We start from the raw sequence: 26,431 nt of genomic DNA, 5'->3' as shown, positions 1-26,431 counted from the left end.
GTTACAATTGCTCTTTTAACTTGGGGGGGATGATTTAATTTAAAATGAAGATATCTTCAGTTTAACTTAAATCAATCCCCCACAAGTTAAAAGAACAGTTATCTGGGAGTGAGTTTTCCTATCAAACTTGTGCTATGTCTATAAAAGAAACCAACAAAATTTAAACTGCCGAATAATAATAAGTTTCTTTACTTGACATAACACTATGTAATAGTAGCAGAGAGGATACACGTTATTAATACTTTGCATTTATAGATCTTCTCCGAGTAGATACTCTTACTCACAATTCGACTTAATTTCGCTTACTCGTCAGAAATTACTTCAAGACCCTAAAAGAGAAAGACAATTATTTAAATTTGACACCCTAGAGAGAAAGAGGAATAAAAATAGGAAGAGGGAGAGAGAGAGAGATGTAGAAGGAACTCAAGGTCAGGCGTCATATGCCTGACCTCAATAATAAACTGTGTATTAATCATAAGTTCCATAGCAGATTAGAGTGCAAAAACGTATTAGCAGACCAGAAGCAAAAATTGTATACCCACTTCCCCTCTCCCCAACTAAAAATTGCAAGCTTCTTTGCTCCATCCTCCTGCTTTGCTTCCCCAACAATAACTGAAAGTATAAACTTCCATCCCCAGGCTGTACATAATATGTTGCAGATTTTGATCTTTTTTTCACGAAAATTAAAAAACTATTCCCCCCAAGCTGTCCTGGAGATTTTGCATATTTGGTATATTAATAACATAGATGCATATAGCGTCTTTTGATTTCGATGTATGTAATCCCCGAACATAGTTCAATGTTTGATTACCTCTCCTTCTCACTGAAAATCCCAACTTGCTACCCAAGGTGTTTTCAAAATGTTGCATATTCAGAACTTTGACAGCCTTGAAGAGCATAGCACTTTTGATATATCTTACTATCTACTTATGCAGAGATTGTGACTCCCATTTGACCATACAGTATAAAAATATCTTGTTACATCAGAGACAAAATCTTAAAACCCCTCCTCCTCACTCCAAAATTTAAAATCCACCTGCTCCATGCTCCCCATTCTTTCCTCAAGAGTGCTTTTAAGTTTTAACATCAAATCCTAAGCCATTCTCAGGATATTACAGATATGTTTTTCGATAACCTGGACAAACTGAGGATGTCAATTTACTTCTACCCCCTCCCGAAAGAAAAATACTGCTAAACCTGTCCCCAGCCAAAAACTCCCATAAAGTTTCAACTTAACCCCCAACCTTTTCCCAAGACATTGCACATAACTCTAGTGCATATCATGTGATTTTATCTGGTGAGTGGCAGAGAAGGCCATGGAAGGGAGGCTGTTCGACTTTAAATCCCTTTCGGCCAATAAAAAAGGAAACCAGACTTTTCGTTTTCTAATCAAATGAGCCCAGACGCAAGTCTCTACAAAAACCCTAGCAATATAAAGTGATCAAGGACATTTTTTTGTCCTTTGTTGGACCTGCTTTTGGGGGAAACTTTTCCCCTTCTAAATTGGTGTCCTTTTAGCCCAATGACTCAGTCATAGAGGTTCCAAGCCAATGGGGAAAACGTTTTGGCCCTTTTTTGTCTCTATTACAGGGGGGGGGCATGTTCTGGAATGTTTTTTTCATTATTAAGTACTTCTTGGCCCATACACTTGTGGCTGAAAGCTTCAAGCTGATCATGAACAAAGAGTTTGTTGGCCCATTTTCAGTACCCCTGACCTCTCCTATAACAATACTTTTGATCCGTTTTACCTAGACACTGATCCACAAAAGCAACAAACCAATTACACACACAATCTTAAACAAGCCCCCCCCCCCCATTATTTTTACATTGTAAAGCTGATGTAAAAACAATTGGCAATTTGGATATTTTTGAACCTTTTCCTAGCGGTTGTGGGGGTTATACATATTTTTTGAACCTCTCAAGTATTTTGAACAAAATAGCAATCATTAATAAGGCCTTCCCAAGTTTTAATAACCACACCGCCATAGAAACTAGCTGGGTAAAGCTTTTTGCCTTTCTCTTGCCTTTTTAGGGAGGGAGCAGCGCTTATTTTTTCCTTCTGCATTGAGGCTCCCTTAATCTGAAGACTTAAGATTATAAGTTTCAAGCCTTGAACCTCTCAAGTATTTTGAACAAAATAGCAATCATTAATAAGCCCTTCCCAAGTTTTGATACCCACCCCGCCATAGAAACTAGCTGGGTAAAGCTTTTTGCCTTTCTCTTGCCTTTTTAGGAGGGAGCAGCGCTTATTCTTTCCTTCTGCATTGAGGCTCCTTTAATCTGAAGACTTAAGATTATAAGTTTTTAGCCTTGAACCTCTCAAGTATTTTGAACAAAATAGCAATTATTAATAAGCCCTTCCCAAGTTTTGATAACCACCCCGCCATAGAAACTAGCTGGGGAAAGCTTTTTGCCTTTCTCTTGCCTTTTTAGGAGGAAGCAGCGCTTATTTTTTCCTTCTGCATTGAGGCTCCTTTAACCTGAAGACTTAAGATTATAAGTTTCAAGCCTTGAACCTCTCAAGTATTTTGAACAAAATAGCAATTATTAATAAGCCCTTCCCAAGTTTTGATAAACACCCCGCCATAGAAACCAGCTGGGGAAAGCTTTTTGCCTTTCTCTTGCCTTTTTAGGAGGAAGCAGCGCTTATTTTTTCCTTCTGCATTGAGGCTCCTTTAACCTCTCAAGTATTTTGAACAAAATAGCAATTATTAATAAGCCCTTCCCAAGTTTTAATAACCACACCGCCATAGAAACTAGCTAGGTAAAGCTTTTTGCCTTTCTCTTGCCTTTTTAGGAGGGAGCAGCGCTTATTTTTTCCTTCTGCATTGAGGCTCCTTTAATCTGAAGACTTAAGATTATAAGTTTCAAGCCTTGAACCTCTCAAGTATTTTGAACAAAATAGCAATCATTAATAAGCCCTTCCCAAGTTTTGATAACCACCCCTTCCATAGAAACTAGCTGGGTAAAGCTTTTTGCCTTTCTCTTGCCTTTTTAGGAGGGAGCAGCGCTTATTTTTTCCTTCTGCATTGAGGCTCCTTTAATCTGAAGACTTAAGATTATAAGTTTCAAGCCTTGAACCTCTCAAGTATTTTGAACAAAATAGCAATTATTAATAAGCCCTTCCCAAGTTTTGATAAACACCCCGCCATAGAAACTAGCTGGGGAAAGCTTTTTGCCTTTCTCTTGCCTTTTTAGGAGGAAGCAGCGCTTATTTTTTCCTTCTGCATTGAGGCTCCTTTAACCTGAAGACTTAAGATTATAAGTTTCAAGCCTTGAACCTCTCAAGTATTTTGAACAAAATAGCAATTATTAATAAGCCCTTCCCAAGTTTTAATAACCACACCGCCATAGAAACTAGCTGGGTAAAGCTTTTTGCCTTTCTCTTGCCTTTTTAGGAGGGAGCAGCGCTTATTTTTTCCTTCTGCATTGAGGCTCCTTTAATCTGAAGACTTAAGATTATAAGTTTCAAGCCTTGAACCTCTCAAGTATTTTGAACAAAATAGCAATTATTAATAAGCCCTTCCCAAGTTTTGATAACCACCCCGCCATAGAAACTAGCTGGGGAAAGCTTTTTGCCTTTCTCTTGCCTTTTTAGGAGGGAGCAGCGCTTATTTTTTCCTTCCGCATTGAGGCTCCCTTAATCTGAAGACTTAAGATTATAAGTTTCAAGTCAGAGGGGGGGGGGAGTTTTTGTCCTTTTTCAGGCCCTATTTGTTTACGTTTTCTTGGGGAGGGAGGAGCTTTTCTACATACTACATGTAGACCTATGCTATAGACAAGGCAAAAGCACTGCCTATGATAAATAATATTTCATATAATTTTTGGTTTATACATTTTTTTTCTTTTTTTGTGTCTGCCTAAATAGCATACAGGAAAACTACCCAAACCAAATGCACAGGCATCAGCCTCCCCCTAGAGGCTGTACTCATTTGATTAAATTCTTGTTCTATTATAAAGTATTGTTTTTCTTTCTTTTATTGTTATTCTGCTTTTGATTTTTCAAGAAGATCAAAACAAACATGTATACACAGCTGCAGAATATAACAGCTTTATTTTTTATAAGCAGTTAGAACAAATTTAGGTTGGAAAGAGAGGTACTCACATTTAGCTTATATGGGTCACCAGTTAGTCTAGTATCCCTCTGGTACATCACTTCATAGTGAACATTGTCAATATTCCTTCTATAAGGCTGAAAAAAATGTTTTAAAATACATTGAAACATTGCTAGCATCCAAAATTAAAACATCTTTAGCATAAAAAGTATTATAGTTAACTTTGCACTCAGAGCATTCATAATAACATTAATCACAAGCTATTTGAACTTTCCATGAAAAAGAAAACAAATTATAAACATATTTTGACAGATAGCCTATATAATCTTTCAGGAACTATACTACTAAGAAATAAAAGTTAAAATAGGCAGGCATCATGGAATTTAGAGATATCTACTCTCAAAATCTAAGCAACAACAGAGCAAAGATTTTAGGTTATTTTAACTTAAATTTTGCAAATCAACATAGAACGCTAATATTCTTGTTATCACAGTAATTAAAATTTCAAATACTTTTTTTCTTCCACTTCAGCTGCCATTCTTATTAAAAACTTTATCCCTCCCCCCACCAAAGATATTATGTGTATACCTATGGGTTATACTGGGCTAATATTTATTTTTCCTTTTTTATGCTACTATAGCAGCAAAAATTGGATGTTGAACTACAAAAAACAAGAGCTAAGAACTCATATGGCACTTGTGACGAGGCAAGAAGAGCTAAGAGCCGACAAATCATATGGTATGAGCTCTAGCAAAATTCTATGAATCAATAGATTGATTTAAAAGGAAAATAAGAGGCTTAATGCCGATCAGGATTTAAAATAAGAGCTCTGAGTCACGATGTCCTTCTAAATATCAAAATTCATTAAGATCCGATCACCCACTCGTATGTTATAAATACCTAATTTTTCTCTCCCTTTAGCCCCCCAGATTGTCGAATCTGGGAAAACGACTCTATTAAGTCAATTTGTGCAGCTCCCTGACACGCCTACCCATTTTCATCATCCTAGCACGTCCAGAAGCACCAAACTCGCCAAATCACTAAACACCTCCCCCCAACTCAACCAAAGAGAGAGAATCCAGTACGGTTCCGTCAACCACGTATCAAGGACATTTGCTTATTCTATCCACCAAGCTTCATCCCGATTCCTCCACTCCAAGTGTTTTCCAAGATTTCCCCTCCAACTCCCCCCAATGTCAAAAGATCTGGTCAGGATTTGAAATAAGACCTCTGAGACATGAATCCCTTCTAAATAACAAATTTCATTAAGATCCGATCACCTATTCTTAAAAGACAAATACCCCGATTTTCACGTTTTCAAAGAATTCCGGTTTCCCCCTCTAACTCCCCCCAAAGTAACAGGATCTGGTCGGAATTTAAAATTAGAGCTTTAAAGCGCAAGACCCTTCTTAATAACAAATTTTATTAAGATCTGGTCACCCTTTCATAAGCTACAAATATCTCAATTTTCAAAATTAACCCCCCCCCACCCCACCAAAGACAGCAGATCCGGTCCGATTATGTCAGTGACGTGTCATAGACAGGTTTTTATTCTTCCCATCCAGTTTCATCCTGATATCACCGCTTTAAGTATTTTCTAAGATTCCCGGTTCCCCTCAACTGCCCTCCCCCCAATTACGCTGGATCCTGTTGGGATTTAAAATAAGAGATCTGAGTCACTTCTAAATATGAAGTTTCAAGAAGATCCGATCACTCCTTCGTAAGTTAAAAATACATAATTTTTTCTAATTTTTTAGAATTAACTCCTCCCCCCCCCAATAGAGCGGATCCGTTCCAATTATGTAAATCACGTATCTAAGCCTTCTGCTTATTTTTCCCACCAAGTTTCATCCCTATCCTTCCAATCTAAACGTTTTCCATGATTTTAGGTTCCCCCACTCCAAACTCCCCCCAATGTCAACAGATCCGGTCAGGACAAGAGCTTTGAGACACGATATCCTTCTAAATATCAAATTTCATTGAGATCCGATCCCCCATTCGTAAGTTAAAAATAATTATTTTTTCTAATTTTTCAGAATTAGACCCCCCCCCCCCAAATACCCCAAAGAGAGCGGATCCGTTCCGGTTATGTCAATCATGTATGCTTATTTTTACCACCAAGTTTCATCCCAAACCCTCCACTCTAAGTGTTTTCCAAGTTTTAGGTTTCCCCCTCCCAAATCCTCCCCCCATGTCACCAGATCCGGTCGGGATTTAAAATAAGAGCTCTGAGACACGATATCCTTCTAAATATCAATTTTCATTGAGATCCAACAACCCGTTTGTAAGTTAAAATACTTCATTTTTTCTAATTCTTCAGAATTACCCCCCCCCCAACTACCCCAAAGAGAGTGGATCCATTACGGTTATGTCAATCATGTATCTAGGACTTGTGCTTATTTTTCCCACCAAGTTTCATCCTGATCCCTCCACTCTAAGTGTGTTCCAAGATTTTAGGTTTCCCCCTTCCAACTCCCCCCAATGTCACCAGATCTGATCGGGATTTAAAATAAGAGCTCTGAGACACGATATCCTTCTAAATATCAAATTTAATTGAGATTTGATCACCCGTTCGTAAGTTAAAAAAACCTCATTTTTTCTAATTTTTCAGAATTACCCCCCCCCCCCTCGGCTATCCCAAAGAGAGCGGATCCGTTCCGGTTATGTCAATCATGTATCTAGGACTTGTGCTTATTTTTTCCACCAAGTTTCATTCCGATCCCTCCACTCTAAGTGTTTTCCAAGTTTTAGGCTTCCCCCTCCAAACTCCCTACCCTCTTTGGGGTAGATAAATTCAATGAAAAGGGCGCAGGATTTTCTAGCATTACTACAAAAAAAAGGAAAAATAAACATAAAAAAGTGTTATCAGTTGAAAGTAATGGAGTGGCAGATTTGATGATTTGTAAGGGTGCCAGCTGGAGCAAGCCCCCTGACCACTCCAATGTCCCACTAATGTATGTGCCTCCTTCTACCTCTCTTAATTATTTAAATATTTGTGGACTTGCATCACAAGATTTTGTCTCTCAACTGTCTAGTAGCATTCTCCTGTCTGATGTGGATATTTTTCTTGTTTCTTCTGCAGCAACTCGCTCACTTGCTGTTTCTCCATTGTTTTTTTCATAGTGCTGTATCCAACAACCTTACCAGTCCTTTGGTTCCTGCTTACTCTAGTCCTGCATCCTCTCAGATTCCTACCTCACAAGAAATGAGATTCCTTAGCTCCAATGTTGATTGTCTCCCTAATAAACTTTCTGAACTTTCATTTTGTATGATATCAGAAGAAGTGGATGTTGCAGCAATTACAAAACTTTGCAAAGAAATTAAAATCCAGAAACAATGGCAAAATCATAGGTTTTATAAGTTGTTTATTTTATCATGTTTAGCTGTAATAAATACATGCCTGTGGAATGTATGACAGAGAACCATCAACTTAAACCTGGATTTAAAACTCAACAGTATATTTTGTTTTCATTTTAACAAAACATATGTCATTTTAAGGGACCAAAATAGAATTTGTGGTGGAAGCAATAAATATATTTAGAAAAAGAATAAAAAAAAACATTGATTAGGGAGCTCATCTTCTACTGAGCAGAGTAATAAAAAAGAAATGAAATTCTAAGGATATGCAAGATATGCAAATCAAGCTTGTCAGATAAATATTCCTGTTGTTCTCAAATACACTATGAATTTCTTGCCCAAACTGTAAATTTTTCATCTAAGGCAGTAGTAGGCCTAGCCTATTAGCATAATGGCAGAATTAGGCTTATCCTCCTAATGGTAAACCTAGGCTAGTATATATAAATCTGATTACTAGGCCTAATCTTGGACAAACATCTTGATTAAAATGCATCTTTCCTAACATGAATAACAGGGTCCTAGTCTTAGATATGATGTAAACTGATTTAAATAGTTGGGATTGGCTGATAATCAGGACTAGGCTTTTTGAAAGTGACTGAATAGAATCCTAGAAAACTTTGTTTTCAACACCTAAATTTCAACAAAAGTTATCCCACCTGGACTCACTTTAGTATGCCAGCTCTACATGAATAAGCACTATGATCTATTTTAACATATTATGAACATTTACTACTTTAGTTTTTCCCCTCCCCCTAATATATATGAATAAAATCAAACATATGTCTATATGTTTGTCCTGTATACATTGCTACAATGTATCAATCCAATTCCAAACAAACTTTAAGAAGTACTTCAGTACACTCTTGTGAAGGTATTATGAATAAATCCCCCTAAAGCCCTCTTAATACTAAGATTGAAATTAGAAAACAACTGAACACAAACGCAAGAAAGAAGCTTCCATTCATATTATCCATGTTTTCTGGACATTAATTATCCAACAATGCCCAATACATAAGTTAATAATCCTAACATAATTTTCACAGTAATTTTAAATGTATAAATGTTATCATTCTTTTATATGTGGGGGAAATTTTTCACGGGAAATTGTTGGGCAGAAAGGGTTCCAGAGGAATTTTTGCATGAAGAATTATTTAAACAACTTAAATTTAAAAATACAACTGTTATGAATATGCAGGGGCATTTATGCTAAAATTTTCTTAATTTGAGATCATAGCAATACATGACAGGTAAGCTTGTGTGTAAAAATACAACTTAAATTATATATAATCTTTGTGTTGTCACTCTTTTTTCAAACACTTTTTGGTAATAGTTTATTAGTTGGCTTTTCCAGAAGGAAGCACCATCAAATTCTAAAGACTACTTAATAAAATTGCAAAATACTTATGACAACACTAACTGCTTACTTCCTGCCTCTCTCCCTAGTGGTCAAATGAATATTCCAAAATTATTTACTCTCCAACAATTTTCCTGTTGCTTGAAGCAGAGAATGTTGCTTGTTTGCTATTAAATGAACTTTAAGAAGTGTCAGACACAGAACATCTATTGCATCCACAAATATATTCAATCATTGAGGGAGTGAGGGTAAAGTAAAGTGATGTGCTTTAAGAATGATGTAAGAAAGTATTTTAGGACTATGTAAACATGTTTTCAGAATCTTATAGTATTTCCTTGAGGAATGGCTGGCCACTAAACTAGAACCACTTTTTCTTCCTGCAACTTGTTTAAGGTTTAAATTAATAAGAAAAGAAAAAAAACTGAAAAGAAAATGCGAAGAGCATCTATGAATTGGGCTACATCAATTTTCTGCACACTGGGGGGAGGGAGTGAATCACTTTAGACCACATTTAGGAATGATGTTTGTAATTAGCCCATTTTAAAGTGTTTTAAAACAGTTTCCAGAACTACTTGTTTCCTAATAGAGAGAAGGGATACTTAACCAAAACTATCTACCCTTGCAGACTAGCATATTTAAATTTAATTATTCCACTTAAACACTGGTCTTAGACTAAATCTGATCAAGATTGAGCATGTCTGTGTTTTAAATACTCTACTTAGGGATCACTACTGACCAATTCAATTAGTGTAAAATGTTCAGCACAATATATTACCAAGACATTCAAGCTGGTCACATTCTTATGTAGAAAATTCAGGCCAATTCAATAATAAAGTAATTGATATAAGCCTGGAATTGGGGCTACTGAGCAGGAACATGTCAAGAAAACAATTCTTACTTAATAATATACAGAAAAATTATAGTCAATGGATTTTGAAAATGCTTTCATTATGCTTTACTCATAGCCCCCCTCCTCCCCTAATGTGCAAATATGAAACCTGAATGATGTCTTTCCCATTTATTTTGCATGTGTCACTGTTGCTTCAACCCAGGTTGCTGGCATGATCCAGATCAGCAACAAGTGTCAGTCATCATCATTCATGGAGCAACACAGATCCATTGGTCTGTTATTGCTCTTAAATGCAAATTAAGGTAATTAATTAAAGTAAAATCAAGAAATTGAGAAACAAATGAGAAGTATGCAATTTTTGCCATATATCTGCACGTTAGGCACATGGTGGTGAACATTTAGTTGACAACATAGTTTTGTTAGGATACAAGTAAATACATCACTTAATGCCTTTATTGTTCTCTTTCATAGTGCAATAATTTCTTGTGCAGGAAATTACAATTTAAGTAAATGGGACCACAAAATGTAAAACAATCCATATTAAACAACAGTCTAATAATATGTTCCTGATAAGTACTATCTAGCAAGAATATTTGTAGCTGATACAGGAATGGTAAATGTTATTCTCCTTAGTCTTAATAATAAAGCATTATTTTGAAATCAAATTTGCAGAAATTATTCAAAAGGGTACACATTCTGAAACTTTTGGTTACTATGGCCTGTTTTCAGCTCTTTTAAGAGCTCAATATATAATTTTCTCCATAAGCAAGTATCAAATTATGGAAGAACATAGTAAAAACAGGCAAAAATGATGTATTCAATTTCATCCTAGCTAAATTATGTTGTCAAATACATACTGAGGGTTTGGAGGATAAAGTTTAGTGGATGTGCCTTCAAAATGTGTCAACTATAGTTTCTCAGCAAATAATGGAGTAAAAATTTTTTTATTAGCATGTCCTCTTCTCAATAGTATCAACTCTAGGATTAGCTTCTACAAAAGAAAATAATTTATAACTGGTATTATATATAACTCAATTGTTGAATTAAATCACTGCTGGGTATCTTGGGCTAGGTCTAGCCAATATATTATGTTTTGAAGAACACTTGAACCCAATCAATACCTAGAAATACTAAGAATATAAAATCATCTGACTAACCATAATTTATGTGAAAAAACAACAACTCAATTTCCCTAGACAGGAGTGTTTCAATAATGATTGTTAGTGGACCCAGGTAGGGGATGCAGCCCCCCCCCTAACATAGTAGTGGATTTGGGGTTGGGACTGTTTGCTCTGATTAGGGTTGGGACAATGTAACACTTCAAAGTTATTTTTTTGCAATTGGTTTTTAATAGTTGAGTTATCAATAGGTTTTAATTGCTAAGACTGTTTCTTTTTCCAATTAAGTTTAAAACAAAGTCTCAGTTACTGTGTGTGGTCTCTGTTAGATTTTACTGATGATGCTTACCACCTAAAAGTATTTAATTAGATTTATATTTATCATAGAAATCTGTCCATACTACCACGAAAGCAAACTGAAAGGCAAAAATCCTCATTTTATAATAACAATTTCTAAATGAATTTCAGGATTGTGCTGTCACAACAGGGCTGAAAAACTTAATATTTGGATTAGTTTTTACAGTGAAATATTTGTTTTTGAGTCTTGCTTTGGCACAGAGGAGAAGAAATCGATATCATTACTTTTTTGGCTGTCATAAAATTTGGACTTACTTTTTTTGCAAAGTGGGATGGTTTTTACAACATTGTGTTTTTGGGGGAGATTTGAACAATAAAAAGTAAGACCTATGAAGTGCAAAGATATTACTAATTTATGTCTTGGATTCCTCTTAGCAAATGGCTGGCCACTTTACTACCCATTTTAATCAAATCAAAGCTCTGCATTATATGAGATAACCACTTCTTTGTTCATTCAAAAACTTTAAAATAAAGGCAAAAACTCTTTAGAAATATCTGATCTTCAATAAAGACTCATATGAGCATACACTTAAAACTAAGCATATGAGTGGAAATTCTCCTTCAAAGGTCAGAGTAATCATTTAAGAATAAAAGATTTTCAAAAAATGGTTTATAAAAGGAGGCAAATAATTATGTGTTTGTTTTTGTTGTTTTTTTTATCTAGCCAGTATAGATAAGTCTCTGAATGCTCAATTTGAATAAATAGAATGGCATCATTTTTTTTCAAGTATTACTAATGAAATGTTGAAAAAAGATGAAAATTCACACCACTAGAATTAACACAGAAGGCAACAAAAATATTACTTCAGAATTTTTCACCTTCTCAATACCAACCAGTCACAAAATATAGTTATGTTTATGTATATGGGCTGTATATATTTCTCCATAAAACTGTATATACTGCTATATATATATATATATATATATATATATATATATATATATATATATATATATATATATATATATATATATATATATATATATATATATATATATATATATATATAAATATTATATATATAGATTTCAAATTTTTGGGCCCAACAAACATATCAAGATTTAAACAATTGAATTGAATATCTGAAAATTTCAAGATTAAAAAAAAAATTGAGCAAAAATCTACCATAGGTTGTAATCTGGGAATTTGAATCACTGATCCATGACTATCAAATACAATAATAACAAACACATAACTATTTGTTTTTTTTTAATGAGTATTTTGACTTACATACTTAGTTTGAATCACATACTTACATGTGTCTTTATTAAGGGTTCATATTTTTCTGACAATTTTGGTCTTTATTGGAGTATTTTAAGATGAATAGAAGAGAAAATACTAATGAAGAGCTCTAAACTGACAGGAAACTGACAGTACTAGCTATTACAAACATTCACCAAATTATTCAGATAGGCACTGACCATATTATAAATAGACATGGAGAGAGTAAATAAAATAGACTTTTTATAAAATTATGAATTCTGTAATTCAAGCAAAATTTATCAAACTTTAAAAAGTGGAAAGATATACTTCATTCTTATGAAGCAAAATCTTGATTATTTAAGTTTTGAGATTTCATCAAAGTTGACATTGTTTATCAAAACACTATTTGAACAAAATAGTGATTAGTTAATTTTTTGCCTCTGTTTAAACCCTGTTCCTTGTTACATGCCTAAACAAACTAATATTTAATGTTTGAACCTTTATGCATATATGATTGTATCTTCATTGTCATTTCCTAGGCTACTCTTCATTACCATCATAATTAGCCTACTAAGTAATGCCAAATAGTTAGGCTACATGCTAAATGGTTTGAACAATACAATTAATCACAAAGAATGCATGACTCCAAAAGATGGTACAAAACCAATTTGTTTTTAGCACATAAAGCTTAACTCACTTCCTAGAGTAATAAGTAGGCAGTAAAATCCTAGTTAAGTGACTTTTGGCTATCTTGGAAAGGGGTTAGGTTAGAAAAGTGGAACTTTTGGGGATGGGTCTAAAGACTAAAGTATGTCCCAGGAGAGGTATTTTGAAGTACCTACCTCCACTTCTTCCCCCTCTAGAGGGTCCTGACCTATGATGACCTTTAAGAGTACATGTGTTATAAAAGTGAAACCTTGCAAAATAAACCTTCTGCTGGAATGAAGTACAACAAAATTGTTTTCAGCTTCACAACTTTGCTCATTCCCAATTTATAAGATTTTAAAGATATGCAAATACATTTCCTAAACTTTGAAAAAAAAACATGATATGGCTCAGAATTTTACCCAAATAACAGTAATTGCATTTTCAGAACTAAAGGTAGAGAAAAAGCAACTGGTAACTGAAAATTAAGGTGAAATGTGGTAAAATTCTAGTTAATTGACTTCTTGCTATCTCAGAAAGGGTTTAGGTTAGGAAAATGAAACTTTCAGGGATGGGACTACAGGCTAAAGTATGTCCTAGTAAGGTATTTTAAAGTACCCACCTTTACTCCTTCTCCCTGTAGAGGGCCCTGAAATTTGCCTACATGACAGGTCTATGCCTATTGAAATTTTGACAAAATAACATTTTACCTTAATTGTCAGTAACTTGTTGCTTTTTCTCTGCCTTTAGTTCTGAAAATGCAATTCCTATTATTTGAGTAGTTTTTGAATTTTCAGCCATATCATTGTTTTTTTTCAAAATTTAGGAAATGTATTTGCATATCTTTAAAACCTTATAAAATAGAATTGAGCAAAGTTATGAAGCTAAAAACAATTTTGTTGTACTTCAATTAAGCAGAAGATCTATTTTGCAAGGTTTCACTTTTATAACACACATATTTTGAAAGGTCATCAAAGGTCAGGGCCCTCTAGAGGGAGAAGGAGTAGAGGTAGGCCTAGTTACTTCAAAATAAGTTCCCAGGACCTACTTTAGTCTGTAGATTCATCCCTGAAAGTTTCATTTTCCTAACCTAGACCCTTTCCAAGATAGCAAGAAGTCAATTAACTAGAATTTTACCAAATGAAACTTTCAGGGATGGGTCTACAGGCTAAAGTATGACCAGCAAAGGTATTTTCAAGTACCAGCCTCCATTCCTTCTCCCTCTAGAGGGCCCTGAAATTTGCCTACATGACAGGTCTATACATGACACCTATTGAAATTTTGACAAAACAACATTTTACCTTAATTTTCAGTTACTAGTTGCTTTTTCTCTGCCTTTAGTTCTGAAAATGCAATTCTTGTTATTTGAGTAGAATTTTGAGGCATATCAATATTTTTTTCAAAATTTGGGAAATTTATTTGCATATCTTTGAAACCTTATAAAATAGAATTGAGCAAAGTTAAGAAGGAGTGGAGGTGGGTACTTTAAAACACCTTCCCAGGAGAAATTTTAGATCCATCCCTGAAAGTTTCATTTTCCTCACCTAAACCCTTTTTGAGAAAGCAAAAAGTCAATAAACTTGGATAACTTTGAAGACCACCCTGCCTTTCCATGACAAAAGTAGAAATAAATAATTTTATATCTATTCACTGTCAATAAAAAGGTTTCATCCCTATTTTGAATTGTTTTACTTTAGTCAATAAACTAGAATTTTTCCCAGTAGGCTACTGCAAAGGCTAAAAATTATGTAGAAAATATTAGATAGGCCTATTATATTTTTTTGGTAGATGGTGAACAGCTTTTTATTCGTTTTCTTGCAGGATAGCTTTTACCGTTTACATTTTTTTATCAATATTTTTAGGTCATTTCAATTTCAATGAACTTATTAGAGCTTTAACCCTCACCAGATTTTAGATCAAATCTATGAACATTTCCACTACCCTCCCACAACGTATAATTGTTTAGGTTCTTTTTAAATTGCTGGAATTTCTTTGTTCGCAAGTTTATCAGACAAACTTATTATGCACCCCCCACTAAAAAAATCCCAGATCCACCCATGGTTCTAACCTCATCAGATTGTTTCGCTTATTGTAAATAAATAATTTTTCAAAATACTTACCTTGCCATAATAAAACCTATTGAAAATAAAGCTTAAGTATTGAGGAGCATAAATAGCACCAACTGTGATAGCAAAACTTGGAATAATTTCGTACCACATTTTTCACGATTGAAAAAAAAAATATTCAAAAAGACGGTGTATCAGTACGATTGCTAGTTTTCGGCAAAACGCATAGCCCAAATGAGCGCAATCACTAGCACAAAATAGCGAACTCTGTTATGCCATTATTATAGCGCTAATAAGGGTAAAATGAGGAAAAAAATAGAATTAGCTTATCAGATAATATACACATAAGTGTAAGTAAAAAGCAAAATGATGGCCCAATGACCAGATAGAAATTATCGCCCCTCCATGTATGCCGTTGTAAATTTGAATAGTGCTTAACTGAAAGCAAATATATCTAAAACTATAAAAAATAAAATATCCTTGATACAATTGGCTTATAGCATGCATGTCACGATCTTATTCAGAAAGAGTATTATGTAAAGTTAAAAGAAAACCTATGAACGGTCAGAAAATTCACCTTTGTACTGTTATGTTCCTAGCTTTTATAGCACAACTGGTAGATTTACCACATAAATGTATTCCATAGACTCAAGGGTTGTAATTGATAATAGTGACTTAGTGGCAAACGCTTAAAGGGCACCAAGAGGCTGGTTTGTTTTTTTAAGCAGTGAAGGTATAAGCCTTGTTCCTCATTTTTGCTTTCAGTAAAACGCAAGTCAATTTAAATGACAGTACGAGAGGATGGGGTGATAATTTTGTTCGTTTTAAATATCAACTTTACTCTGAACATCCAAGACGGTCTCATTGGAAAAAAGAAATAAACAGGCACCCGTGATCTTTCTTCGAGCATAAAATACTATCTACATTTTTGTAGAAGGGTGGTTCAAATCTTTACAGTAAGCTTCACTTATTGACTGAATGTGACGGTAGGGAATCTTTCTATAAATTCTTTGACTTTCTTGGGGTGTTTACCTTCTTTTTTAAAAATCAGACAAGTTTTCTATGGCTCTTAGCGTTTGATGGGTAACATCAACCTCAATGCGTATTATTTATTTCGAATCCCCATCAAAATCTAATTTATTGGATGTATCTATTGTTATCTAAATATCGTCTTTTAAAATTTAGGTCATGTTGAGCCAAGTTGCTTCATTTAAGTTCACTACTACAAGCTGTTTGACAAACATATTTTGGCTTTTAAAATCTTGGAGGTTTTTCCACCTTCTTGGAAGGAACTTGTCCACCATAGAGTGTATTCATTTCTCTGTAAAGTAAGGGTATACAGTCTTCAAACGTCGTATTGCCGTTTTACCATCAACGTTGGTCATGTCAAATTCAAAATTTCGAAAATGCAAGTTCCAGAGAAGAACTTCATTGATCAGAAGACAAAAGTTTGTTTCATTATTTTATTGGTATGACAGATGCAAGCAAATACTTACAGGAGTTAGCAACCTTCCTGAAATAGGACACCTTTCCATTTACGGGGTCTGAAAAATCAGATGCAGTCTGAAACCATATATCACCTCATTCAGAGTTCAGCATTCATTTTCAGTTTTTTCAGAATTCAGAATTTTCAGAATTCATTTTAATTCAGAATTCATTGACAAATTTGCCATTGAATTAGATTTTTTATTTTTTTTTTTTTTTTTTTTTTTTTTTTTTTTTTTTTTTAGTTTCTTCCATTACAGGCTGATTATGAAAAGAGAGTTTGCTTTTATTTTATATACTGGGATTTGTGTTGTACGTATTAGTTACTCTCATTGTTTAAACTAAATAAAATGGCCATCCATGTCTTGGGTAAGGGAGCATCTTACCCATCCCTTATAAGCCCCTCCTTTTGTTTCTCTGACATGAGCTTCATTTTATTTTATGCTTTTACACTCTTTTAGTATATTCTGCCCCTTTTAGCAATTATGAGACCTATAACTTTCTGTGGCAGATTTCACCAAAGAGAATTTTGCCCACAGTTAATCCCCCTTCCCTTGAAAAATATCCTCCGTTTTCAAAAAAAATATTCAAAAAGACGGTGTATCAGTACGATTTATGCTGAATCAGTACGAATAGCTGAACCTTTTAGCAATTATGAGACCTATAACTTTCTGTGGCAAATTTCACCAAAGAGAATTTTGCCCACAGTTAATCCCCCTTCCCTTGAAAAATATCCTCCGTTTTCCTTTACAATTCCAACCCGGCAGAAAATTCCCGGGAAAACCTCCACATGTAAAATTGAGTCAGCAGGAAAAAAGTAACACACATGAAAAGAATATCATTTAGGATTTATTATTATAATTATTGTTTATGCTTGGTTTCTCTCACTGTTTCGATCAAATACATTTGTGATTCTAAGCCCTGGCAGGCAGGGGAGTAGTTGTGTTGTTTTACACTATCGTGGTGTACCCGCCCCATTACTAGGCCCAAAAATGCTACTGGTAAAATATTAAACCAAATTATTAATCCGAACATTTAAACATAAATAATGTACTTCCAGCACTTATTTTAGATTGACTTCTACTCGTAAAGTAACAACATCTAAATGGCTGAACCCTGACGCGGCAAGACTTTCACCTTGAAAGAGTCTTTCTGAACTGAGGTGACGTGCACGCTGGGCGGCCCGCCAAGGAGTGTAACCAATATGAATACCAAAGCACCAACTTTGGTTACCAAAAATTTACTTGGAAATTCAGTTAAAAATGTGAATCACATATGACCTTACCCTAAATTACCTTAAATCACAGGTTAGAGTGAAATGAGGACTTTGATCCTGTTCAATCATTCCTTATGATGACACTTGCATGCATGGTAGATTAGATTCTGGTGCATCCCAGTCAAATCTCCACAGTTTGTCACTCCACTCAGCATCCAGACGGCGTTTGAATACATCTGTTGATTCAGCATATCTTTTGTCTATGGTTTTTTGTCTCTAAATGTTTGCTCAAATGATGATTCTTATCTTATAATAACAATACATATTTGGCAAAGTTGCTCCGTAATTTCAAATTAAAGCCATGTGGATGTGATGTTCCTAGTTCCCCCCTGGCCCCATCCCAGAATTTAAGCAATCTAGGCCTATAAATTAGTTAGTGTTCTCCTCAGTAGAAAACACTACAAGATTCTGAAAACATTTAAAAATTCTAAAACACTTCTATAAACCTAAGGTAAGCACTTCAACTTGTTTTACCTTCCCCTCTATCCAAATGAATTGAAATATAGTACACTTTTTATATTGCCATGAATTTCTTCATTACTTGGTGCTGTCAATGTTGTTTGTTTGTCATTAAATTAATTTGAAGAAAAGAGTCATATACATAAATAACTTGGAAATTTTTTAGGCTAGTTAAAGCTGTATGTTTAAATATTATAGGAGAGGGAAAATTTTAAAAAGTGAAATATTTTTGAGATGGTGTAAGTAGCCTAACCATTATAGAATTTTATTGTGTTTCCTGCTGAGGACATCAACCACTAAACTAGCACTAGGCTATATACAGCATTTGGTTTAGGAAAAAAAGTATGTAGGATTCTAATTGTTCAATTTAGGAAAAAATCCTGACTACAGAATAAAATTCTACGTGGGTCTAAATAATAAGAATTGTTTACAAAATTAAAACCAATAAAATAGAGATGTAAGCTAAAACCCAGAATTAAAGTAAAACTTTTGGTAAATATGTACATAGTTATATAGTTTAGCAAGGAAGAAGTTAACACATCACTTGATGCCTTTTTTTATGCTCTCCCAAATTCACACTTTGAACCCTTAATAAGGCCCAAAAAGGTAGGCTAGGCTAACTCACTACCTTGTATTTTAGACTATAGATTTTAGACTATGTTATAAAGTTGAAAAGCTGTTAGAAACTAACTAAATATAATAATTAGCTTTTAAATTGGGCCTTAAACCACAGCCTGATGTTTTGCTGCCCTGTAGCAAAAAATGAAAAAAGAAAAAAAGGATATCAGTACTATCAATACAAAAATGTGATTTTTCTTGCTGTTCAAGGTGAGGGCTATTCAGGGTTTTCAACAATGGTGATTCAGTTGATGTTTTTTTGATATTGATACTGTTACTTTTTCAAGAGACTTCAAACTTTTTATTTGAATTTATACAAATTTGTTTTCAAAAGAACATTTTACTATTAAGACTAATGAAAATAATAATAAAAATTCCTGAATCAGCTACAACTTTCAATTTTTTTTCACTAAATAATTCTTCTTAGAAATACAGTTTGAAACTTTTGGTTATAATGGGCTGTTTTTTAGCCTCTTTAAGGGCTCAAAATGGAATTTGCCCCATAATCTATTATGAATTTGGAATGAGCATATGCAAAGCATTAAGTGATGTATTCACTTGTTACTTAACTAAATTGCATAAATATGTATATATTTACCAAATTTTTTTTTTGCCAAAATTTAGATAGGTAATACTCCTGCCATGTATAGAATTTACTAAGCACCAGAAATAAGGAAAGGGTAGAGATAGAAGCTGGGATCTACCTTCTCATGGTATATTACAGGCTCTAGACTCATTCCTTAATGTCTTACTCACCAAACTCAACTACTTTTCAAAAAACCAATAAGCCCCTCAAGTAGAAATTTATCCACCTCATTTGTTTATAGATTGATGCCACTGTATACTTTGACACACAAGCATGATAGGGGAGATACTCTATTGAGGAGAATATCCTATGATTGGTTGAAAAAAGCCCTAAAAACAAATATGCAATGCTGCTAGATGGCTAATAGAAAAAATTGTAGACTATTTTATATATAGAGAAAAATACCCTTAGCCAAACATTTAATTTAGAACATTTTTTCTTGTCAACTAGATGGCTATTATAAATAAAAAAATATATGTGTAAAATTTTAAGACTAACCATTCTGGCTGTTTTGATGAATGAATTTAGGTTACTCTACAGGTCATTGTTTATAATGTCTTAAATTAGCTAACAAGTCAGTTATTAAAAGAGTCCTGTATATGCTATGAAATTAGACACCTAGTCAGTAATCAACAGTTCTATATATATATATATATATATATATATATATATATATATATATATATATATATATATATATATATATATATATATATATATATATATATATATATATACATATATATATATATATATACATATATATGTATACATAATATATATATATATATATATATATACATATATATATATATATATATATATATATATATATATATATATATATACATATATATATGTATACATATATATATATATATATATATATATATATATATATATATATATATATATATATATATATATATATATATATATGTATATGTATACATAATATATATATATATATATATATATATATATATATATATATATATATATATATATATATATATATATATATATATACATATATATATATATATCTATATATATAAAAATAAGTTGTCTGTGTGTGTGTGTGACGTCATGTTTGTGTGTTGACTGACATCATGTTTGTCAACTGACATCATTATAAGGATTGAGCTGTATGTGTCATGAAGTTGTTTGTCGACTGACGTCATGTTTGTCAACTGATGAAATTACATACCAGGACACAAATGACGACCAGGACACAGGGAATTTAAATGACGACCGGGAACCTCAAAGAGAAATTACAGACTGGGACACCCGGACACAAATCACGACTGGGACACAGGGAAAAACATTTTTTTTTAGAAATGTTCAAACATCAGATAATAAAAACTCCAAGGTTGACAAACCCCCTAGGGCCCAGAGGCAGGCATTTTAAGTTATGCACTGGGGGCATACATGGCTCCTATAGAAGGGATGCTCATATAAACTTCAGAGAGGGCTCATTTGACTGGCAATTGAAAGTTCTAGTTCACTTTTTAAGAGTAAAAAAAGATCAGAGGTAACTAGCCCCCCACACTCTTTTCCCCCAAATAAATCCAATAAAAATTTTGGGATGACCATTTTGTTAAAAATAGTTCAAAGATCATAAAACAACTCTGGGGTCAATACAACCCCCAGGGGCAGGCATTGCTAGTTAGGGCCTGGGGGCATATATGGTTCTTATAGAAGGGATGGTTGTGTAAACTTTAGAGAGGGCTCATTTTATTGGAAATTGAAAGTTCTAGCTCACTTTTTAAGAGTCGAAAGAGATCAGAGAGCAATTAGCCACCTACATGCCTTTTTTCCCCAAGCCCATCCAATAAAAATTTTGAGATAGCTATTTCGTTAAAAATAATTCAAGCATCAGATAATAAAACTCTGGGGTTGACAAAGTCTCCCAGGGGCAGGCATTGTAAGTTATGCCCTGGGGGCATATATGACTCTTGTAGAAGAGATGCTTGCATAAACCTCAGAGAATTTGATTGGGCTAAGGGGGCAACTAGCCTCCCCCTCTCCACGCCTTTTTTCCCCAGACCCATCCAGTAAAATTTTGAGATAGCCCATTTTGTGAGAAATAGTCCAAATATCAGATGATAAAAACTCTTGGATCTACACAAACCTCCAGGGGCAGGCATTATAAGTTATGCTCTGGGAGCATATATGGTGCTTGTGGAAGTGATTCTTGTATAAACATTACAGAGGTCTCATTTAATTAGAAATAGAAAATTCTTGTTCACTTTTAAAGAGTCAAAAGAGACCAAGGGCAATTAGCTCCCCCACCCCATGTTCTTTTTCCTCAAAACCATCCAATAAACATTTTAAGATAGCCATTTTGTTAAGAATAGTTAAATCAATAAAAACTCCAGAGTCAGCACAAACCCCTCAAGCTTGGGGGCAAGAGTTTTAAGTTATGCCCTGAGGTCATATAAGTTTTTTTATTTAAGGGGAGGTTGTATAAACTTCAGAGGTGGCTTATTTGATTGGATAAATGAAAGTTCTAGTTACCTTTTTATGAGTCAAAAGGGGTAAGAGGGTATCTAATCCCCCCACCTCACAGACACACACACACACACCCTCTTTTCTTTAACAGTATTTGCTCAAAATTTTAAGATTGCAAGTTTGTTTGAAATAGTCCAAAAATCAAATAACAAAAACATGGTCAAAACATCCCTCATCCAGGTGGTATTAACCTACCATAAAGCCTGGTATGTGGTCGTATAAACTTCAGAGGGAGCTCAAATGATTAGAAATTGGAAGTCCTAATTCCCTTTTTAATAGTCAAAGTGATCCGATTTCTACTAGCCCCCCCCCCCACCTAACCTCTTTTCCCCAAATGTGTCCAATTGAATTTTTTATATAGCCATTTTGTTTAAACTAGACTAAGGATCATATAGAAAACCCTCCAGGGACATCACAGCCCACCAAAACTTGGGCGTAAGTGTTGTAAATTATGTCTAAGGGCATATAAGGTTTTTATGGAATGGATGGTAGTATGAATTTTGGAGGGGGCTCCTTCGATTGTAAATCGGAATTTCTAGTGCCCATTTTAAGAGTCAAAAGTGATCAGGGGGTATATAGCCCCCCAAGGCCCCTTTTTCCCTAAATGCATCTGATCAAAATTTTGAGATAACTATTGTGTTCAAAATAGTTTAAAGATCAAGTAACAAAAACTCAGGGGTTAACACAGCCCCCCAGAACCTGGAGGAACTGTTGTAAGTTATGCCCCAGGGGCAAATAGGGTTTATTGTAAGGGGTGGTTGTATAAACATGAGAGCTGACTCATTTGATTGGAATTTGAAATTTCTGTTTACTTTTTTAAGAGTCATATAAAAGTGATTGGCAGGCATATACTCCCAACCCCCACCCTCTTTTCCCCAAATGCATCCAATCAAAGTTTCAAGATAGCCATTTTGTTTGAAATATTTCTACAATCAGATGTCAAAACTTCAGAGTATAGATACCCTCTCCCCCCCCCGAAAAAAACAGAGGAAATATTGTAACTTATGCTCAGGGGGCATATAAAGTTCTTATGTAAAAAGTGGTAGTATAGACTTTGGAGGCGACTCAAATGGTTCGAAATTGAAAGTTCCAGTTCCCTTTCAAGAGTCAAAAGTGATCTGATCAAAAGTAGTGGGAGAAGGCATCTAGCCTCCTTCCACCAACCCCAAAGCCATAAGTCTCCAATTTTTTCTCCAGTGGCACTTCATATGCAAGGGGTGGTGTTGTAATTTTTGGAGTTGGCTCATTCAATTGGAAGTAACATTTTTTAGCATCCTTTTTAAGAGTCAAACATGATTGGAGAGCATCACGCCCTCTTTTCCCCAAACGCATCCAATCAAAATTTCGAGATGACCATTATCTCCATAATAATCAAGAGATGAAGCAATTAAAATAATTATTCCTCAGGGGACTGACAAAATTTCCTACTGCACCCTGGCTAAGGGCTGTAAGCTAGGCAAGCTGTCCATTGTTCATATGTAAGGTTTTTATTGAAAGGGCAATTGTATAGACTTCAGAAAAGGCTCATACAATTTAAATTGAAAGTTCTAGCTCCATTTTAAAAGTCAAGAGTAATCAGATGGTAAGCACCCTCCCCCCTCCATTCCTTTTTTTCAAAATGCTTTCGATAAAAATTTCGAGTTAGCCATTTGTTCAAAATCATCCAAATGTCAAATAGTTAAGGTTATGGGTTTGAAACCCCCTCCAGCCCTGGAAGAAAGGGCTGTAAGTTTTACTAGCGTCCCGTCATTAACATATAAAGCTTCTATGGAAGGCGTTATCATATAAACTTCGGAGGAAGTTCATTTGATTGGAAGTCGAAATTTATTGTGCCCTTTTTAAGAATCGAAAATGATCAAAAATTAGAAAGCCCCCCCCCCCCCCTGCTTGTGCCTTTTTACAAAAGGCCATTTTGTTCACAATAGTCCTAAATTCAAATTACTATAACTTAGGGGCCGAAAAATCCTCTATAGCCCATAGGTAAAGGATTGTAACTTGTGTAAGTTGCCCATTATTAGAATATAAGTTTTTTTGCAGAAGAGGTGATTGTATTAATTTTGGAGGGGGCTCATTTGATCAGTAATTGGAACTTTTGTTTTTTAAGAGTTTAAGTGATCCATGGGCAATTGCCTCATGCCTCACTTTCCCAAAAGGCATCAAGTCAAAATTTTGACATAGCCAATTTGCTCAGAATAGTTCAAAGGCCAAATAATATGTTTCTGGGTTCGACCACCCCACTGCCTCGGAGAAATTGCTCTGAATTATGGAACTTGCTTATTGTTACTTTGATACTTTGTTTACCTTCATACCTTGTTTACTTAGATGCTTTCCTTACTTTGATGAAAGTTTGATATTGAAAAAAAATTGATTTTGAAATAAGGTATTTTCTAAAAACGTGAAAGTTTTTGCAATAAAAAACGTACAAAAATTTCTGGAAAAGAAGTTTTTCAAAGAAAAGTAAAGGCTATGTTAAACTTAAGATCAGCAGCTACAAATATCTGTTAAAATTCAAACTAGAAACAACAAGAAATTCCTTTTAAAGAATAAATGAAACCCAAAACAAACAGAAATTAAACAAACAATCATAACAAAAAAACATACAATAAGTACTAATATAAATGAATAAATTACAAGAAATTACTATTAAAGAATAAATGAAATCTAAAACGAACAGAAGTTAAATAAGCACTCATAGTAAACAAACATACAATAGGTACTAATTTAAATGAATAAATAAATCTTAAAACGAATGAAACTTGAATTGAATATGCAAATCAAGCTTGAAACAAACAAAAATCACTACAAACAAGAGTTCGGGATCCTTCTATCACTGTAGAAGTCTAAAGCCTACTGCATCATTGGCGCTTTACTGAAAACTATATGGATCTTGAACAGTCTTGGAAAGCATAAATAAAATCAAACTGAATTTATGATATATAATGATATCAATTGTTGAAAGATAATCAATTCAAGGTTAATTTTGCAGTAAATTTTATTTTCATTTTCAATGCTGTAATAATTGGAAAAAGGAAATATTTGTAATATAATTCTTTTTCAGTGGAGCGCCAATGAAGTAGTAGGCTTTAGACTTTTACAGCTAAGGAAGGGGACAGTATCCAAACTCTTGTTTGTAGTCAAACTGTATTTGTCTTGAACAGTCTTGGAAAGAACCAATAAAATTAAACTGAATATATGATATATAACGATTACAATAGCTGAAAGCTCATTGCTTCAAAATTTGATCTTTTCTATTTTTATGTTTATTTTCAATGTTGTAATAAGTAAAAAAGAAAATCTTTGTAATGTAATTCGTTTTTATTAAATTGCCAATGATGCAGTAGATTTTAGGCTTTACACTTAGAGAAGGAGGCAAAACACAAACTCTTGTTTGTAATGATTTTTCTTTGTTTCAAGCTCGATTTGCATATTCAATTTATGTTTCACTCGTTTTAAGATTTATTTATTCATTTATATTAGTACCTATTGTATGTTTGTTTGTTATGAGTGTTAATTTAATTTCTGTTCGTTTTAGGTTTCATTTATTCTTTAATAGTAATATCTTGCAATTCATTCATTTATGTTAGTACTTGTTGTAATTTTTTGTTATGATTGTTGATTTAATTTCAGCTCGTTCTGGGTTTAATTTATTCTTTAATAGTAATTTTTTGTCGTTTCTAGTTTAAATTTTGACAGGTCTTTGTATCTGCTGATCTAAAGTTGAATATGGCCTTTACTTTTCTTGGAAAAACGTCTCTTTTGGAAACTTTTTTAACTAGTCTCGGTTATGGTACCTTATAAACCCCCCCCTTTTTTTCAGCAATGGAATACGTTTGAATGTTGAAAGATACAGTGATGTCGGTGATCAAATATGGTTCCAAAGAACCTGACAAAGATTTGCTAGATGTTTTACAGAGAAATTGCCTACAGATTTTTTTGGGGTACCCAGTTGACTGACTGTATTTCGAACTCTAGACTGTACGAAAAGCGTAGTTCAATCCTGCTTTCTAGGGCCATAATGGAAGAAAGGTTGAGGCTAGGGCACGTTCTGTGTATGTAGGATGACAGATTGCCAACGATTGTCCTTTTTGGTCAACCGTCTAGGGTTAAACATAAAGCAGGTTGTCTGCAGTTGGGGTGGTAGGATAGTCTAAAAAAATATTTAAGAGAAATGGGAACTTTCTGGGAGGGTGTAAAGAGGGAGCCTTTGGGCAGCTTAGAATGGAGGAGAAGTGTGCATAGCTGTGCCTCAGGCGGCTTGGTGTTGTTGAGAATTGTTAGTAGTAGTAGAAGTTGTGATCACTTTGAGAAGTCCTTCAGTTATAGCTGACAGTATTTTATTAGCTTGTGAAAACACAACTTATAGAAAGAAGTTAGGATGGCAAGAACTCCCCTAAAATCAGAGGTCAAGCAAAAAATTACAGAAAGTATAAAGAACAAAATTTGATTTGTATGATGGAGAGGTGGTATGGTCAACAACATTATTTGAA

At 34.0% G+C, this 26,431-nt stretch overlaps 1 protein-coding gene and 1 long non-coding RNA gene across 4 annotated transcripts in view; one reads left to right on the top strand and one right to left on the bottom strand.

Moving 5' to 3' along the window:
- Positions 1-173: 173 nt before the first annotated feature.
- Positions 174-15,202, bottom strand: LOC136031770 (uncharacterized). Its single transcript, XR_010618578.1, has 3 exons — positions 15,061-15,202; positions 4,106-4,192; positions 174-329 (listed from the first exon to the last, which is right to left on the bottom strand). It is a non-coding gene; the product is annotated as an uncharacterized LOC136031770 (long non-coding RNA).
- A 2,833-nt stretch (positions 15,203-18,035) lies between these two features.
- LOC136031769 (telomerase reverse transcriptase-like) overlaps positions 18,036-26,431 on the top strand; it is a 41,430-nt gene continuing 33,034 nt past the window's right edge. The window contains exon 1 of one of the 3 annotated variants that reach the window (XM_065711521.1): positions 18,036-18,218. The gene's annotated coding sequence lies outside the window, so the exon portion shown is untranslated. Of the gene's footprint in view, positions 18,219-18,360; positions 18,466-26,431 lie in introns of those variants that run through there. The other 2 variants (XM_065711523.1, XM_065711522.1) reach the window with 2 other exon arrangements.

The sequence above is a fragment of the Artemia franciscana genome, chromosome 10 (assembly GCF_032884065.1).
Source record: "Artemia franciscana chromosome 10, ASM3288406v1, whole genome shotgun sequence".
Taxonomy (NCBI): domain Eukaryota; kingdom Metazoa; phylum Arthropoda; class Branchiopoda; order Anostraca; family Artemiidae; genus Artemia; species Artemia franciscana.
This window is presented reverse-complemented; position numbering and strand designations above follow the sequence as displayed.